Here is an 8,294-nt window from a genome sequence, read left to right as displayed (position 1 = left end):
AATAATATAACATATATAACATAATAATATGTTATTCTAAATTTCTGTATTTTTCTACTTTGGCTGATAAAGGCAAAGGTAGTTATCCTAGATCATATGTGTTTCAATTTCTTTTTCTAAGCTTTAGTCTTCGAATTATATATTTTGATATTTTATTAAGCAATACCAAAAAGAACCCATGAATATTATATTTTTATTTAAATATAAATAACAGGTTTTAGCCCATTTAATTAATTTTGTCTTTAATTCTCAATTTGTCTGAAATTAAAATTTGACTGGAGCTTACTTTATTTCATTTGAGAAATGCTGCCCATCCATTTATTTTCAATAATTCTCATTCCTGTAGTTTTAGGTGTATGTCATATGTAATTTTGTTCATTACAGACAAACTGACAGTCTTCATCTTCAATAAAATGCTTTATCTAATTGTATTTATTAACACAATTAGCATGCTTTGTGTTAATGTTTTCTCTTTTGGAAGTAGTTTTTAATTTTTCTATTTCTGTGAATTTCCATATTTTTATGACTCTTCATGTTTTTCTTCTATTATTTGTAAGAAACTTTCACAAAGTTAATAATTTGAATTTAATTGTCTTACTGTTTACCATAAGTTCTTAAAACACGAGCTTTTATATTTCATTTCTCTAGTTACCATCATCAATCATAAAACAATGATTTAACCATGTAAGAATATTATTTTCAACTATTATATTGCATAGCTTAGATTTGACCCATGGCTCAAATGCCCCTGCTCTGAGCTTCATCATTTTTTTTTTTTTTTTTTGCGGTACGCGGGCCTCTCATTGTTGTGGCCTCTCCCGTTGCGGAGCACAGGCTCCAGACGTGCAGGCTCAGCGGGCGTGGCTCACGGGCCCAGCCACTCCGCAGCATGTGGGATCTCCCGGACCGGGGCACGAACCCGTGTCCCCTGCATTGGCAGGTGGACTCTCAACCACTGCGCCACCAGGGAAGCCCAAGCTTCATCATTTTTTAAAAAAAATATTGACTTTTACTTCATTTTAAAAACAGTATTTATGATAATAATTTAGATTTACCTAAAATGGCTGATGTTGATATTTACAACCTGATATTTAATTATTTATTACTCCATTTTTAACTTGGATTCATCTTCTACTTGACTAAAACATGGCTTCACATAAAAATTTTCAAGGGTATACGTACAGTAGTTTTTGGTGACCTCTATGTAACTAATAATGTCATTCTGGTAAACAGCAACTTATCTAATGCAAAATTATTGACTCATGAATATATTCTCTTCAAACCTATAAAAATTGGTATTTACAAAAAGGAGCTAGACTTCTGAGTAGAGGACCAGCCCCTGTCACAGATGCAGCTGTCAGCGCCCACTCTTAGCATTGCTCCCTGTGGTAGGCAGAATGATGGGGCCCCAAAATGTCCTAATACCAGGAACCTATGAATCTGTTACCTTATATGACAAGAGAGACTTTGCAGATGTGATTCAGTGAAGGCTCTTGAGATGCAGAGATCATCGTGGATTATCCAAAGGGCCCAACACTATCACCAGGATGTTTATAAGTGAAAGAGGGAGGGAGACAAGGACAGGAGAGTCAGAGAAGGAGATGCAATGACAGAAACAGAGGTTAGAGTGATGCAGGGCCATGAACCAAGGAATGTGTGTGGCCTCTAGACGCGGGGAAAGGCAGGAAATGAATTTCTCTCTAGAGTCTCCAGAGATAATGCAGTCCCCACAATCCATTTTAGAACTCTTTCCTTCAGAACTATAAGATAATAAACCCGTATTGTTTTAAGCTGATAACTTCGTGGAAGTTTGTTACAGCAGCAACAGGAAACAAATACACTTCATACTGACGACTATACCGTGGCATACCATATAAAAGCTGTAACAGGCTGAGGCTACTTGTTTGAAATGGAAAGAGTTCCTCCCTCCCGCATAAGGGCTCTCACTCCTCGCCAGTGTGGGATTTAGCCCCCATTCCATCACTTTTTAATGCTCAAATGCTATTCTCACAGGGTCGCCCCAATTCCATTACAGTCCTTAGAATCCCCAGAGTGCTTTTTCATTTCCAATTAGTCAGTCCTATTTGTTCCTGCTTTACAGAATGGCATTAACTCGTTGAAGCTTGCAGATACTACAACCAAACACCATAAGTTTAGTTTGCTTACAAACTGGCCACTGTAGCTAAGCAGGCATCCGTGTAACATCCAGGCCATACACACAACCCTCGGCTCATCACCAAGCCTGGCCCACTCCTCCAGTCCTATCTGAAGCAACATTGCTAAGGTCAAGACCCTGCTCTGGTTTCAGATCAGCAGCTGCCTGTCTTGGATGCTGTCATTCTTCATAAGTTTCAAGGGAGAATGGTTCTCTGTGTGGATGCCCTCCACTGCATGACCATGGTCAGCTACAGTACTGTTTTGGGCTCCCAAAGGTATAACACTTCAGCTTTGCTCATGTTTTATCCTTCTTTGGTATAAGAGGGCTAGATAAGGACTAAGTTTGTTATCAGAGGCATGCCTACTTCAGAATCACTGGCCATGTGCAGAGACCAGCCCCTGGTCCCATCCTTTTTCTACCATCTAGTGATGTGAATATCAAGGGCTTCTTTGTTCTTCCCTGTTTCCAAGTCTTGGTCAAGTGTGCTCTGCCCATTTAACAGATTTCAGGAACTTCGAATCTCAGGAGAGTTTAAGGTTTCTGTCCTTTGCCTCTCAGGAGCAATCCAAGCTCCTTATGCAAAGTTACCAAATTCCTTCCCTGCAAATATCAACATCTATATATCAAATTTTAAAAGAATAATTAAAATTAAATTGGGTTCACTGGCTACCCTGTCACATACACATACATTGTCAGGATAACCTTCAAAGGTGCTTCCTTGACCATTCAAGTCTCCCAAAGATTTTGTTGTAAATCATCTTCACGGTGTTTGCTGGCCCCTCTTCTCTCACTAAGATACAACACAGGCTGTATAGGGCCAGGCCAGAGAACAGGGCTCTAAGACAGATACACAGGCCTTGCCTCCTGTTTCCCTCCATCCCTGTTTTAAATAGTCTCTCTATTGAATGGCTCTCTGTCCTCCTCTCTCTGCTTCTTGTTTTTTGCATCTCTCCTAGCATTCAGTCAAAAGTCCATCTGGCCAAATTCTTGATTATCACTTCTTTGAGTTTTCCTTCATAAAAGTTCTTTGCTTTAAATGTTTAATAAACAGTAGATAATTTATTATAAAACATTGTACATAGAGTATATGACAAATACTTAGAAAATTGTTTATAAATAATGGTTATAATGTAATTTAATATTTTTACTATATGCTCATCTGTATTCCCTGAAGTTTCTAAAATGCATACATATTATTTATAATAAAAAGTCAATTTTTACAAAAGTGCTTAAATGCTCAAACTTCTCTGTCCAGCTAATCGGCATTGACTCAGCCATTTACTTGTTACAAAATATTTATTGAGCACTTACTACATGCTGAGTACTTTGCTAAGCACTGAGTTACAACAATGAACATGCAAGAGAAGTCAACTGAGCCAGAATGTCCTATGCATTTTAGGCTTAAGTGAAGCCCACAATAGCAACAGAAGCAACATGATTTAATCAGGAAGCATAATTGTATATAAAACCAGTGTTTAACATCACATGAGGGATAAGTGATCAAACTTTTCTCTGTAGGGATCTTACAAATAAAGTTGGGCAAGATTAAGATTAATAATTGTTAAAAATTATTTAGTGTTCTTAAATGGAATATTCTTTACATGTTTTCTTTGGAATTACCTGTCCATTATTTAATGTTTATGTTCAAGAATTTTAGAACACTTATGTTTATCAAAAATAATATGTGCTAAAATATTTATATCGGGCAAGCCATAACCATGGCATGTATCTACTCTTCAGAACACTCACTGTGGCTATGATGGAGGTTCCACATTATACCTCTTTATGACCTTTTATGTCCATAGCAGTCAAAACACCTGTGAGGAACTTAAAATCTTCATGAGTGATGAGGTCACAAATCAAAATAATGTCCCAATTGAAAATGGAAACAAATTTAATTCATAATGCTCAAAAACTAGGTAGGAGATAGATGTGAGGAGGAACTTTGAATGAATCAAATTAAGTATGGAATGTTCAGAATGTTTAAAATAACTGATAGGTGGAGGAGCAATACATTACTGATAATTAGTTAATAATTATTGTTAATTGGATAAAAATTCTTAAAGCTCCTCTTGTTTTACAGTGGGACTTGATGTTGAGTTCTGATACTTCATCTTACAAAAGTTAAAATTGCAATTAAATATGAGATTTAAATTTTCTTTCAACACTGCAAATGGAATCTAATGAGTTCATAATTTTTCCATCACACTGGAGCTCTCTCTTTCCCAGTATTTTTCAAGATGAGCAGATAAGGAACATGAATGAGAAAATCTAAGTTTTATTTGGTTATAAAGGTTTATTGACCAACTGGAATCTTAGAAAGTATTTTTCCACTTGGAAAATGACACAACGTATTTTCGAATTTATATTATGCAAGGCAAACCACCATCTTCCATGTTTTGAAGCAGGTAGAGACATAGCAAAGGAAATGTAGAAAGAATGTGAACAACAGATATTATGGTGTATGCCTTATAGGGTGCTTCTAGGACTATTGCTACTACACAGTATTTTTTAAATGCCAGTTAGGTGCTAATTGTGGGCTATGTCATTTAACTCAAAATGTTATGAGATAGGTACCACTTTATTCCCATTCAGATATGAAGAGAGTAAGGCAGATATTAAGTAGCTTGCTCAGGGTCAGCCAGCTAGTGAATGATGGAGCCCCGAATTTCAGCCCAAACAGTTTGAACCTAGGCTTTTTAGCTGCTACTTGGTACCACTTCTTTCCAAGGACTTATACTCTTCAATGGCCCTGTGGTTTTAGGTCGTGACAAGCCACACGTGGCTTGTCACAAGTGGCTGATGTGATGCCACTGAGACTAACTGATCCTTGAGCCCTCTGACTTTAACCCTCCTTGCACTGGCACCAACAGGTGCAGCTTATCTGAGCACCTAAAGTAATTGTTCGAGATTTTGGCTGTTTGCTGGGAGAATCATTGAAAGGGTAGAATCTTGCCTTGCTTGTTAAAGCACTTTACACATGTGAAAAGACTTGGTGGAAAAAAGGACTCAGTTGGAAAAAGGACAATTTCTGAGTTTGCATGGCATTACATAGACCAGAACAATTTCTGATTTTTTTAAATTCAACATTTAAAAACTGAATTGAGTCAATAATTTTACTTTGCTAAACAAAACACAAATTTATTTGGGGCAATTAATATGAAATTAGAGATTACCTCAAATGTTCATCCTCTGCTTAAATGAATACCATCCACATTTGCCAAGTTTTTTTTTCTTATGTAAACTCATTTTTTTCTAAATATAAGCATTAGTGATTTAACTAACTCTTAAAAAGCACGTCTTTTTCCAGATTATAGAGTCTTATTGTTGTATTAAATGTCTCAGCTTGTAAGCTTTGACCACACAATAAACATAGCACCACATATTAAAATTTAATTAGCCAATTCCATATTCATAATTCACAGTCATCATAGGCAACATCTTACACATTCTGAAACTTTTTAGTTTATAGGGAAATTTTTTAAATGCCCAGTACCTTTTGCAAAACTCAGTTGAACATTTCCCTGCAGTTTTGCATTATTAATTGATAAAAATGAACCACCTCAAGAGAATTGAAAGATAACATATCCTTTATTTTACCTTTAATCTTTCATCAAAAGAATCTACATATTACTTTCATAGCACTAAATTTTATATATGATAAGGTCTATTAAAGAAACATGCACTAAATATTCCAATTTCAGAAAAAGGGCAAAAAAACGTAAGCTGTGTCTCTGGTTCATTGAATGAAGCGTCAGGCATCTCACGCAGCACAGTGAGCAAATTATTATTTCTGAATTGTACATCAACCCAAATCTCCTAAAAGCTCTTTCTTATACCAGCTGCTAAATGATTAATAGTGTTGCATTGATAATTTTCACAAAAGACACTGCTGAATAAGAGAACAGTGTGTCCAAGAAAATGAGTTTGAGGTTCAGGGAAACAAAACACTTTTTCATAGTTTTAAAAGAAACATAGTATTGAGTTATACAGACTATCAGTTTCTCCCAGTAAATAAGCATGTGGCAACCCCAACTTTCTTCACTAGGACATGGCTTAGGAAGTTTATTTTCAGTACTCGGCATATATATTAATATAAATTAATATAAAATTATATATTGTATATATTTTTTTCAATATTTTATATGCTGCGTATTGAAAAATAGATATTTGTATACACACACATACCTATGTGATCTTGACTATGTATGTTAGACTGATGGTTTTAATACAGATATCGTTAATAAAAATATTTTCTTTTGAAACTTTACTAGTGATTTGCTTTATGGCTTTTAATGTGTCAACTTTCCATCTCTCCTACTCTTAGCAAGACTGTCTGTTTGTGGTTGGAAACCATGGACTTTTAAGGCATAAAAAACTGGACATGAAACAGAGCTTCACCACTTAGTTGGGCGATCCTAAGGAATTTACTTACCTCCTTTTTATTTATTTATTTTTTTTAATTAATTTTTATTAGAGTATAGTTGCTTTACAATGTTGTGTTCGTTTCTGCTGTACAGCAAAATGAATCAGCTACACGTACACATATATACCCTCTTATTTGGATTTCCTTCCCATTTAGGTCACCGCAGAGCATTGAGTAGAGTTCCCTGTGCTATACAGTAGGTTCTCATTAGTAATCTATTTCATACATAGTATCAGTCATGTATATATGTCAATCACAATCTCCCAATTCATGCCACCCCCCTTCCCCCTTGGTATCAATACTAAAATATGGAACACTTTCATGAATTTGCATGTCATTCTTGCGCAGGGGCCATGCTAATCTTCTATGTGTTGGTCCAATTTTAGTATATGTGCTGCTGAAGTGAGTACTACTTACCTCCTTTTTAAACTGTGAATGGTCAGCTTCCTAAACTGAGAAATGACAAAAATTATACCAACCTCATTAGATTGAAAGAGGATGAAATCAAGTCTACATGTTTTGCAGTCAGTGATGTAAAATGAAATCACATTTTCTGTAATTCTCCAATTCTAATGGCTCTCTAGCCAACATCTTCTCTAAGAAATTTGCACTTTCAAAAATTTCTTTGGCTCAGATAATACAGAGAATCTCATGTTGTATGTATATTTGCCATTGTAATCCACAACAAACATATTAGCAAATCAAACCTGTTAGAAAATATTTGCACAACATATATCTGATAAAGGACTTTTATCCAAAATATACAAAGTATGTTTAAATCTCAACACTAAGAAAACAAACACAATTTCTTAAGTGTGCTAAAGATCTGAAGACACCTCACTGAAGAAGATATACCAGTCACTTGCCCTTGGGCACTAAGAAACCACTACACACCTATTAGAATAACTAATATCCCCATAACAGTAACAGTTGCTGGCAGATGCCTATAAAATCTGATAGTATGCTAGTGCTAAGAAAGAAACAACAACAGATAAGTAATTCAGTATAAGGCAGGTAAGGTATTCAATCCCAGCCAAATGCAAGAAAGAGTGGCAAAACAAAGTTTAAGAATGGGAAGAATAAGTAGAAAGCTTGCCCCCGCCAGGTATGACAGTGTACACAGGAAGATGGTGATCAGCACTGTGGAAGCCATCAGAAGCTGGAATAGGCTCAGAGGAAACAACTTTCTGATCATCAGATTTCAAACCCATGAAATGTTTAGAGGAAGGATGGAAAGGAACTTGGCGTGTATCGAGCACTTACTTGTTAATTTGCAAAATCATACTATGAGGAAGGTTATGTTTCCATTTAAAACAGATCAGAAATGGCACTGGTAATAATTAGACAATCTAGAATTTGAGCCAAGCTGCCAATGACTTTATGACTATCAAGCCAAAACACTGATGATCACACTGACATTCAATGAAATTCTTCTGGTATCCAAGTATGATGGGGTAAGTGTCCTAAGAGCTATTACTAAAATTCTTCCTAATAAGGGGTGTGCCTCTGTTTAAAAACGGAACTTAAGGAACCATTTAGGGAGAAGGTGGGACCTGAGGTTCAGCTGAAATGAGGCTGTAGATGAGAGAGCTAAAGTGGGTCTGGGGTAAGGAGTGGTCAAGAAGAAGGCAGGGAAATTGGAAAAGTGGAAAAGAATGATGGCGGAAAAGAGAAGGTGAAGTCATGTGACAGGCGGATGGTGCCTCGTTA

General features: G+C 36.0%; 1 non-coding gene across 1 annotated transcript; it reads right to left on the bottom strand.

Moving 5' to 3' along the window:
- Nucleotides 1–6,886: 6,886 nt before the first annotated feature.
- Nucleotides 6,887–6,994, bottom strand: LOC112409332 (U6 spliceosomal RNA). The gene has a single exon (XR_003005143.1). It is a non-coding gene; the product is annotated as a U6 spliceosomal RNA (small nuclear RNA).
- Between the last annotated feature and the right edge of the window lie 1,300 nt (nt 6,995–8,294).

Source organism: Neophocaena asiaeorientalis, unplaced genomic scaffold (assembly GCF_003031525.2).
Source record: "Neophocaena asiaeorientalis asiaeorientalis breed wild unplaced genomic scaffold, Neophocaena_asiaeorientalis_V1.1 scaffold505, whole genome shotgun sequence".
Classification (NCBI taxonomy): Eukaryota; Metazoa; Chordata; class Mammalia; order Artiodactyla; family Phocoenidae; genus Neophocaena; species Neophocaena asiaeorientalis.
This window is presented reverse-complemented; position numbering and strand designations above follow the sequence as displayed.